Genomic DNA, 8,717 nt, shown 5'->3' with positions numbered 1-8,717 from the left:
ATCCTAGCAGGAAGTTTTTTTGTTAATGTTACACGGTGGGGTTTAAGTAGAGTTGCAGGGGGGGTGGGAACCAGAGTGCCAGAACAGGTAGTGGGGAGGCTCTGGATGCAGCTGTTGGTAAGACCTCAGACAAAGTCGGGATTCGAGAAGTTGAACATGGTGCAACTAGTCTCCTGAGTTGCAAGTGTTTCAATGCAAGAGTATCGCAGGAAAGGCGGATGATAGTGCTGAAGATGAGGTAGCTGGTTTACAAACAGAGGCAATGTGTAGCGAGGAGAGGCTGGCGATAGGGCTAAATAGAATAGAATAGAATATCTTTATTGTCATTGTTGTGGAGCAATGAAACACAGTTTAGAAGCTCGACGTTTTGCAGCATGACAAAGAATATATACATAAAATAAACTCTACAACCTCAGGAGTGCAGTCCAAAATTAATAATATATGGATGGCGGGGTAGGACTATTGCACACCTGCCATTCCTGGAAGTGTGATACATTTAGCTGCTGCCGTCTTAGGAGGGGGGCAGGAGAAGGGAAGGGGGTGTTATACATTTCACTGCTTGTGGGTAGAAGCTGTTAAGGAGTCTCTTTGTTTTCGTCCTTAATGCTCTGTATCTCTTCCTAGAAGGTAGAGGGGAAAACAAGTGATGTCCAGGATGAGTGGGATCCTTTGAAATACAAGTAGCCTTCTTTTGAAGTCGGCCAGTCTCTGAGGGAGGGTAATGTTGTGCCAATAACCCGCTCTGCTACCCTCGCCACCCGCTGCAAGTCCTTCCTGTTCTGTTCTGTGCAGCTGGCAAACCACACCGCACAGTGATACGTCAGGAGGCTCTCTATAGTTGTCCGATAGAAGTTGATCAGCAGGTGATGAGGGAGGAGAGCGTGCTTTAGCTTCCTTAGGAAGTAGAGCCTCTGTTGGGCCTTCCCCACCTGATAAGAGATATGGGCAGTCCAGGTGAGGTCAGCCGAGATGTGGACGCTGAGGAACTTGAAACTCTCTACTCTCTCCACCTCTTTTCCGTATATGTGCAGAACAGAGTGCTCGACGCGTTTTGATTTCCTGAAGTCTACTATCAGCTCCTTGGTTTTTGTGATGTTCAAGTCCGGATTATTATGACAACACCATTCTGTCAAATGCTGTACCTCCTCCCTCTGGGCTGTCTCATCACAGTCCGATATGATACCTATTAGGGTGGTATCGTCAGCAAATTTGACAATGGTGTTGGTGGAGTGAATGGTAGAGCAGTCATGGGTGAGAAGAGAATAGAGGATGGGGCTGAGAACACACCCCTGTGGTGTACCGGTGTTCAGGATGAGAGTAGATGATGTGTGTTCTCCCATCCTGACACTTTGGGGTCTGTTACTCAGAAAATCCAGTATCCATAAGCACAGTGAGCTGCCAAGGCCCAGGTTGCTCAGTTTCTGCACCAGTTTGTACGGGATGACTGTATTAAAAGCTGAGCTGTAGTCCATAAACAGCATTCTTACATAGGTGTTATCCTGATCCAGGTTTGTAAGGGCTGTGTGGAGAGCTGTGGTGACCGCATCCTCTGTCGATCTGTTTGCACGGTACGCAAACTGGTATTTATCAAGGTCAGCAGGTTTGGCAGACTTAATATAAGACAGTATGAGTCTCTCAAAACATTTCATGATGATAGGAGTTAGAGCAACTGGGCGATAGTCATGAAGGCAGTTCGCTGTACTTTTCTTTGGTATGGGTATTATTGTGGCTGACTTAATGCAGGTGGGGACTGCAGACTATGGTAGCGAGAGGTTGACGATGGTAGTAAATACTCCCGCTAATTGATCTGCGCAGTCCTTAAGAATCCTTCCGGTGACTCCATCTGGGCCGGCTGCTTTCCTCGCATTGACTCTGCGCAGGGCGGATCTGACCTGGCGTTGGTGTAATTGTATCGGGTCATCCTTCTCTGTTAGTGCTGACTGGATGCCAACTTCTCCATTCTGGCTGTCAAAGCGAGAAAAGAACTGGTTCAGAGTGTCTGCCAGTGTCCTATCTGAGGAGTTTGTGACTGTATAGCTGTCCTTGTAGCCAGTAAGAGTCTTTATCCCCTGCCACATACATCTGGAGTTGTTATTGGTAAAGTGCTCCTCTATACGCTGTTTATATCTGCGCTTGGCCTCTCTGATGCTGCTTTTCAGGGCTCTTCTTGCCTGCCCATAGGCCTGTAGATCCCCAGATTTAAAAGCAGCATCCCGTGTTCTTAGCAGGATCCTCACCATGCTATTGAACCAAGGTTTTTGGGTGGGGAACACCTTAACAGACTTTGTGTCCATGACATTCTCAGCATAAAAGTTTATATATGAAAGAACAGCTGATGTATTCCCTTCCAGATCTTCCCCTTCATCAAAAGCTTCCCAGTCTGTATTATCGAAGCAGTCTTGTAGGGCAGAGGTAGCCTCCTTAGTCCATACTTTGACTGTCTTCATATATGGTCTTTGTCTACAGCTGAGTGGTTTATATGCCGGGGTCAGGGACAGAGACAGATGGTCTGAGAGTCGCAAATGTGGCAGAGGGCTGGCTTTATATGCATGAGGAAGACTGCAGTAGACTCGATCCAAGGTGTTCTTTTCTCTTGTCGGGAAGTTCACATTCTGATGGAATTTAGGTAAAACAGACTTCAAGTTGGTATGATTGAAGTCCCCAGCTGCTATAACAATGCTGTCTGGTTGTGCTGATAGACACTGGCTAATGGAGTGATGTAACTTCTCCATAGCTAGCTTAGCGTTAGCTTGCGGTGGTATGTAAACAGCTGCTATAACAACCGATGTAAACTCTCTCGGCGAGTAAAAAGGTCTGCAGTCAGCAGAATAAGTTGCAATGTAAAAAATCCGAAAAGGATGAGTACGGGAGAAAGGTGTTGTATTTGAATGTGTGCAGTATACAGAATAAGGTAAATGAACTTGCAGGACAATTGCAGATTGGCAGGTATGATGTTGTAGGCATCACTGAATCATGGCTGAAAGAAGTTTATATCTGGGAGCTTAACGCTGAAACTGAAAGGTCTGAAGATAGAATAGTCACCTGGATCAGATGATGTACACCCCAGGGTTCTGAAAGAGGTGACTGAAGAGATTATGGAGGCATTAGTAATGATCTTTCAAGAATCACAAGTTTCTGGAATGGTTCCAAAGACTGGAAAATTGCAAATGTCACTTGACTCTTCAAGAAGAGAGAGAAGCAGAAGAAAGGAAACTATAGGCCAGTTAATCTGACCTCAGTGGTTGAGAAGATGTTGGAGTCAATAATTAAGGATGAGTTCTCAGGGTACTTGGAGGCACATGATAAAATAGGCCACAGTCAGCATAGTTTCTTCAAAGGAAAATCTTGCCTGAAAAGTCTGTTGGAATTCTTTGAAGAAATAACACGTAGGATAGACAAAGGAGAATTGGTTGATGTTGTGTATTTGGACTTTCAGAAGGCCTTTGACTAGGTGCCATACATAAAGCTGCTTAACAAACTATGAGCCCATGTCATTACAGAAAACTTCTAGCATGGATAAAGAAGTGGCTGGTTGGCAGGAGACAAAGAGTGGGAATAAAGGGAGCCTTTTCAAGCTGGCTGCTGGTGATGGAACTGATGTTTCTTTTGCAAAGTTTGCAGGCGATATGAAGATAGGTTGAGTGGCACGTCATTTTGAGGAAGAGGCCACAGGAGGACTTAGTTTAGGAGCGTGGGCAAAGCCATGCCAGTGAGTGGTGAATCTGTGGAATTCTTTGCCACCAGCAGCTGTGGAGGCCAAGTCTTTATGTGTATTTAAGGCAGAGGTTGATAGGTTCTTGAATAGTCAGGGCATGAAGGGGTAAGGGGAGAAGACGGGAGATTGGGGCCGAGGGGAAAACTGGATCAGCCATGATGAAAAGGCAGAGCAGAGTCGATGGGCCAAATGGCCTAATTCAGCTCCTATATCCTATGGATTTGTGATCTTAAATCCAAGAACCATAATAGAACCAATGAAAGACCATATCCACCAAGGCGAACAAACAACCAATGTGCAAAAGACAACAAATTGTGCAAATATAAAAGAGGAAAAAAGAGCAATAAATATAGAGAACATGAGATGAAGAGTCCTTGAAAGTGGGTCCTCAGGACTGGCACCACCGGGTTCAAGAACAGTCACTGCCCCTCAACCATCAGGCTCTTGAACAAAAGGGGGTAACTACACTTATTTAAAGACTCATTTAAGGACTCTGTTATATTGTTGGTTCATGCTCATTATTTATTGCTATTTATTTATATCTGCATTGGCACTGTCTGTTTACAGATTACAGTTCCTCCTCTGTAGATTTGCTGTTTACCAGCAGAAAAAGAACCTCAAGGGTGTATGCGGTCACATGTATGCACTCTGATAATAAACTTGACTTTGACTTTGAGTCCATAGGTTGTGGGAACATGTGACCTGTACTGTGTTGTACTGTTCTATGTTCTATATATGTAGTTTGATGTCGGGGGAAGAATGGGTTGCAGAGAAGTAAACAGGAAAAATGGGATTAATTCGAAAATATGTGTAGATTTGTTAGTCATATGTTTTTTTTCTATGTCATGAAGAAATACCAGTAAGAATATATTTAAGAAATATATAATTAAGAAATAAATCATCGGGTTCTCACAAGTAAGCTGCTCATTAATTTCTGATAATGCAGAAAATCTTCCCATTCAGCCAGTCCCACACCAGCGTGGCTGAGAGTTCTCTAAAATGGCCTCTCTGATCAAACTGCTGCGGTGCTTGTGAAGAATGACCACCCTGTTTATTTTATAACGCGGGGTGTGCAGTCAAAATGGAGCACTACCCACATTGTGTTGAGCTCACAGCTGCCTGGGAAAATGAAAGGCTCCAAAGTCAGCTTGGGAGAAAGACTGAGTCAGTGTTCTCGCTTCCACTATGGAGCCAAGAAGCAGGGCCCCAAGATGCTTCGGTCACTTTTAATTCCCACTTCCATCTAAGCCACATATTGCGCTCAGTAATTGGAAATCTCCACTTCACTGGGAAGCCTGAAACAATGGGGAATGTTTTAGTTAATCTGTTCCAGACAGGAAGCACTGTAAATGATTATAATCTAAGTGCTCTCTGCCTTGCAATGTTACATTGCTCTCTAGTTTTCTATCCAAATCCATTTCAGATAATCTTGTCATTCAGACATGATCTAAGCTCTTCATTGCATAAGTAATCAGTCTAAACCCCTCCAAACCTGAACCTCCAGCCAAACAACTCTTTACAATTCTTGTTCCCAGTCCATGATTTTTTTCCTAGCCTGACACATAAGAAACAGTTGCAGAAGTAAACTAGTTCCCCTTCAAACCTGCTTCACCATTTAGATTAAAGTTCTAATCTAAAAATTAGCTTTATCTGCCACGTGTACATTGAAGCCCCTCCCCCTCCTGTCTTCTCCTATCATTTCAGATCTCCCCCTTCCCCTCCCACTTTCAAATCTCTTACTAGCTCTTCTTTCAGTTAGTCCTGACGAAGGGTCTCGGCCCGAAACATCGACTGTACCTCTTCCTAGAGATGCTGCCTGGCCTGCTGCGTTCACCAGCAACTTTTATGTGTGTTACACAATGCAATATGTAGTTTGCATGCAATCAAATCAGTGGGGATTGTGCTGACCAGCCCACAAATGCTGTCACGCTTTCAGTACCAACATAGCATGCTCACAACTGCCTAACTCTAACTCTACATCTTTGAAATGTGGAGGAAACCAGAATACCCGGAGGAAATCCACATGATCACAAGAAGAACATACAAACTCCTTAGAGACAGCGGTGGGAACTGAACCCTGAACTTATAGCATCATGCTAACCATTATGGTATGATGGTGTTCAAATCTATTTTTCTGCCTGTTTCCTGTAATCTTGGTGCCATATTCTGCACAAGTCTGCTCATCTTGATCTTGAGCATAATCAGTAACTCTGCCAGGCTGGCTGGTGGCGCAGTGAGATCAGTGCCGGACCTCAGAGCGAAGGTTCCTGAGTTTGAATCCAGGTCGGGCCACTCCCGAGCACATGCCGGGTTGAGTGTCGAGCTAGCCACTCAGCCTCGTAAAAAATACAAGGGTCGAGTCAGGAACGTTCATAACCGAGTGAATGTCTGGTACGACACGCTTAAATAAAAAAAAAGTAACTCTGCCCCCACAGCTCTGTGGGATGAGAACGCCAAAGATTCATAAATCCCTAAGAAAAGAAATTCTTCCACATCTCTGTCTTATATGATGGATGAGGACTTCTTCTCAATTTGTGCCCTATTTTCCCAATTTGGATTATCCTGTCAAGGGAAACATTTGCTTTGTATACAACCAGTCAAACAGCTCAGGATCCAATGATTCGATGAGATCATCTTTCACTATGCTGATCTCCTCAGCCTGTTCATTGGTATCTCAGAAGTCATCTCCGAACAGCCTTTAGTGCAGACAGATACTCCTTTAGTACAGAGACCACAACTGGTGCAGTGCTACAAAGTCTCTCCAAGTGTAGCAAGCCCGTTCAGTTTGCATTACACTGACTGGTCACTTTACCAGGTACCTGTATGTTATAAAGAGGGCTCTGGGTGTACGTTTGTTGTCTTCTGCTCTTGTACCCCATCCAATTCAAGATTTGGTGTTTTGTGCATTTAGGGATGTTCTTCTGCACACCAATTTTGTAACGTGTGGTTACTTGAGTTACTGTTGCCTTCCTGTCAGCTTGAATCACTCTGGCAATTCTCCTGTGTCCCCTCTCATTAACAAGGCATTTTCACCCACAGAATTGTCGCTCACTGGATGTTTTTTTTGTTTTACGTACCATTCTCTGTAAACTCTGGAGACTGTTGTGAGTGAAAACCACAGATGGTCAGCAGTTTCTGAGATACTCAAACCACCCCATCTGGCACCAATGAACATTCCACGGTCAAAGTAATTTAGATCACATTTCTTCCGCAATCTGATGTTTGGTCTGAACAACAACTGGACCTGTCGAGAATGTGTGCCTATTTTTATGCACTGAGTTGTTACCACATGATTGGCTGATTAGATATTTCCATTAACAGGAAGCTGTACCTAATAAAGTGGCCATCATGTGCACAGCCTGAAGAGAATTGTTTTTTGATTTATCCCCTAGCTGCGTCCTCATTTGGTCATTATAACCAAACGACAACATAGCCTTTATTTGATCTTCCCTGATTAATCTATTGGTTTACTTGGGTCAGGGGAGGGAAAGTTACCTAAAGTTTCCATCCAGAAAGTTTTTCTGGGAAAAGTGTGTACAAGTATGTCTGGGCAATATCTAAATTAATGGAATGAACTAGCAAGCTTCCTCTCAAAGTTGTCATCCAATGTTTTCAAGTTAGTACTTACAATAAACCAGCATCGCTCATGTACACATTTTAAGTGTGTTTGCTCTCAAAAGAAGTGGACAGCAATAGTCCCAAACTCAGCTGATTTATTTTTAATGTTGACAGTAAAGAATTAAAGGTATTCCACTTCATTTGTGTCTGTAATGTCCACTTAAAGAGGGTTTATGACCTTATGGAGAAAGCACAGATTATTCAAGGGGCTTTGTTCTGGCTAGTTTTAATATGCATGAAGATGAAGTCTTCGAATTTAGAAACCGTGACCCTGAGCAATGATTTATATCAAACTTTTAAGTATCTTGTTCAGGGAAGCTTCTTTAATGGGTTTTTCCAGGAAGCTGAATAATGTCAGAACCTCTTTCTTGTGGTTAAATTACAGCATCTGTTTGAATGACATTAGTAGTTCTGTGTTAATGATTATAATTTGTAAATGGGAACTAAGATCAAAGGGTTCTCCATGATTCCTGACCACTGTTTTTGCATTCTTATTGTGCCTGGTGATCAGTCTGTGATGATTGGGAAACAACAAATATTTAATAAAGAAAATGTAAATTATCATTCTATCACACAGAATAAAAAGACAAACAAAGTGCACTGTGTACAAGCGGTTCTGGCTGTACAACAGTAAAATCAGCACCGGATCAAAAAATAAAAGGTTCTTTGAATACGCTCCATTTGGCAGGCTAAATAAAGTCTCTGAAAAGTTTAAAATCCTAATAAAAAATCTTTAGTGTTGAGGGATTTGTGTTTGTACCCAGGACATCTTCAAGGACTGGTGTCTCAGAAAGGCAGCGTCCATTATTAAGGACCTCAGGCACCCAGGGCATGCCCTTTTCTCACAGTTACCATCAGGCAGGAGATACAGAAGCCTGAAGGCACACACTCAGTGATTCAGGAACAGCTTCTTCCCCTCTGCCATCCGATTCCTAAATGGACATTAAACCCTTGGACACTACCTCACTTTTTAAAACATATATGGTATTTACGTTTTTTGCACAATTTTTAATCTATTCAATATACGTATACTGTATAAAGTATACAGATAAAAGATTATTTTTTAACTTTTTTCTTCTATATTATGTATTGCATTGAACTGCTGCTGCTACGTTAACAAATTTCACGTCATATGCCAGTGATAATAAACCTGATTCTGATTCTGATTGTAGTTTAATAGCTAATTGAATAGAACACAATTAACCACTCACAGACTTCTTGAATGCAGAAGGTATGCAGAATGCAGAGCTCTACATTTGACTGGGGGCAGAAAGACTTATTGTTTCTCTTATTTAAATAAGAAGCACATTTTGCTGTGTTTAAGTACGCTTGCCAAAACTATTTTATGCTGGCTCTCTGAACAACCCCGTTCCCATGATCAGGG

The sequence above is a fragment of the Mobula hypostoma genome, chromosome 9 (genome assembly GCF_963921235.1).
Source record: "Mobula hypostoma chromosome 9, sMobHyp1.1, whole genome shotgun sequence".
Taxonomy (NCBI): domain Eukaryota; kingdom Metazoa; phylum Chordata; class Chondrichthyes; order Myliobatiformes; family Myliobatidae; genus Mobula; species Mobula hypostoma.
The sequence above is the reverse complement of the archived record's forward strand: the minus strand, read 5'-3'. Positions refer to the sequence as shown.